The following is a 2797-nucleotide window of genomic DNA, read 5'->3' as shown; positions in this document are numbered from 1 at the left end:
CCAATTCCAATTTACCCTTTGCCATTCTACCCTATACTAACCTACTCTATATTCCAAACTACCCGATGCCAAATTACCCGATGCCAATTTATCCTATGTACTATAAATAAATCAATATGTCCAAGTGATGATAATGGCATGACAAGGGGGTATGACAGGGAATTGTCCCCACGCAACATTTTGTATGTATGCTAATAGGGTATGACAATCTTTTGTCTCCATAAAAAAATGTGAGTTTTTTTCTATAATTGTATTGACTAAGTGAACGTTGTTTGACACATATTGTGCGAGACGAGATTAGCTAAATCTTTGACTTTAAACCAATTGCTATGTTTTATTGCGCTATGTTCCTTCGTCTCCAGTTTGCTTCAAGGAATGCTAGTAATTTTAATTATGTACAAATTATGCGAAAAGAGTATTCGCCCACATTTTGAAGCAACAATCCCCAATTATAAAGAACTCAAAACTAAACTAAATACACAAAACCTACAAATCAAGATTTGTGTTACCCAAACCCAATAAACGCACAAATTTACCCAGTATACGGAGTAACGGTAAGCACTACAATTTTTACTACATAATTTTCTTATTAAAACATTGAACAAATTTTACTGCACCAACGTTAATACCGTTCTTTTTTATTGCAACCGACTGGTCTTTGGCAGTGGCTCTTCTTCTTCCGCTTCGTCTTCGACGGCCGCCTCATTATCGAAGATCGAATTATCTAAAAATGAAGATTCTTCCTCTTCGTCGGATATGGTAGCTTCAAGGACTGCGAGATCACCGCTATCTAAAGGGCTATCTCTTGTTTCGAAAGCTCGATTCAAGCCAGGGTCTGGAAGTGATAACTGTCACTAGCAATCATATGTTCGACCGATCGACCGACCGCAAAGCTATCTTCGGAGTAATCATCCTGCGAACTTGGGTAATCCTACTCATCATCCTGTGTGTTGGCAAGTTGTTGCGATGCTCCATCCAATATATCTGCAAAATCCCACGACACAGGTTGCTCATGATCTTCAAAGAAGGGCAACCAATTATCAAGATTATCTTCGTCAGCTGGGTTGGAACATTCAGAGAAGTCGTCATCGCTTCCAGTATCCCTTTTTCACTTTCACCGCCGAGGTTCTTATGACCGTAGGGTAGAGTATTCTTGCCTCCTTCGAGATTGTATCTCTTACCATCGAAAGCCGACAAGGATGTCTTTATCAGGGCACAGTTTGAGTGGTGAAAAAAAGGGAGTCTGCATTTTTCGTGTTTTTTTTGTGGCTGCTGCATCATTTTAACTTGAAATTCAGGTGCAACAAAAAATGATCTGAAGGTCAAGTTTGACCTTAAAAATCAGCAATCATAAAAAGTTTCCAAAAAATCAAAAATTGGTCACTAAAAAAGTTTTTCCCGCCCAAAAAAAACATTTGCTGCCCAAAAAAAAAACATTTTTATTCAGAATATTCCCGCCAAAAAACACTTTATCATAAAAACAAAGGTTTGCCGAACAAAAAAAAATTTTTTGCAAAAATTTCCCCTCCGGAGAAACTTTTTCTCATAAAAGAAAAAATTTCGCCAATCAAAAAAGCTTTTTTTTCAAAAAAAAACTTTTTTGAAATTTTTTTGGCTAAAAAACACTTTCCAAACCTGAAAAAATATTAACGATGATTACCTTTGCACACAATGGAGTACATTTTTGGCTTTAGAGCAATAAACTTGGTTATAATATCCCCTGGAAACTCGTCTTTGATTTTTAAAACAACCAGTTTGTTTTTTGGGCTGTAGAGGGAGTAAATCGTCGGATAGTTGGACGTGTCATTTTCGTCAAAAGCTTCTGGTCTTAGCTATTTTTTGTTCATATCCTTACTTTTATTCTTGCAAAAGAGACTGTCTGTGTCAGAGTAGAGAAGTTGGCATTCAAAGTTTTTCTTCATTACATCATAATGAAACTTGTCCTTATGGTACTTTGCCAACTCTAGCACGCCTGCCCCCACAAAAGTAGGTACATCCCAATATATTTTTGTGGGATTGGAAGTGAAAGCCGCCTTTTTTCTCCAAAAATTTTTTTGACTTGAACTCAATTACTCTAATTTCTTGCAAAGCCAAATGGTAGTCCCTAATTATTCGAACTAGCATCCGTTTGCGTTTTGATTCGCATGTTGTTCCTTTGCACAATTGTTGAGAAGTTTATAAAAAGATTCTTCGAACTAGTTTTGCACCTGTTGTCTTTCAACCGTGTTCAAACTGATACATGGCTCCAACCAAGCTTCTTGTTCAAACATTAGCACACGATGAACTTTTTTGAATTCAATCAATTCCCACTCTCAATTGTAGAAGCTTGGTATAGTTTGGTTTCTAATGCAAGGTCTGCAGAATGTTTTTTGTCTTACCAATTGAGCTTTTTCTTTTGTCTTAGTTTCTCTTGATAATGACTCAACCATTCAGGAGCTACTGTTTCTTCAGTCGGAGCCAGCAGGTAATCTTGATGACTGTCATGTAGCTTTGTTGGACACTTAGGGTCCACTTCTACAACGTATCTAATCGATGAGTCTTCTTCATTACACAAGATTTGGTCTATTAAAGTTCGGTCTAGTTCTTCAGTTAACTCAAAATTCCGCGCAGTTTTTTTTTCATTCGCATAACGCCCCCAGAAAGATTAATGGCGTCAATCATCAGCCCAAATGTTGTTGGCTTTATCGATTTGAAATCTTGACACTCCCTGTTGTTGGCGTTGAAATGTCGGCAATAAAACACAGATGCTGTCGAGATTTCTACGATCTGATAATAGCTCTATGCTCGATTCGCGACA

This window comes from Symsagittifera roscoffensis, chromosome 3, assembly GCF_963678635.1.
Source record: "Symsagittifera roscoffensis chromosome 3, txSymRosc1.1, whole genome shotgun sequence".
NCBI lineage: Eukaryota > Metazoa > Xenacoelomorpha > Acoela > Convolutidae > Symsagittifera > Symsagittifera roscoffensis.
This window is presented reverse-complemented; position numbering follows the sequence as displayed.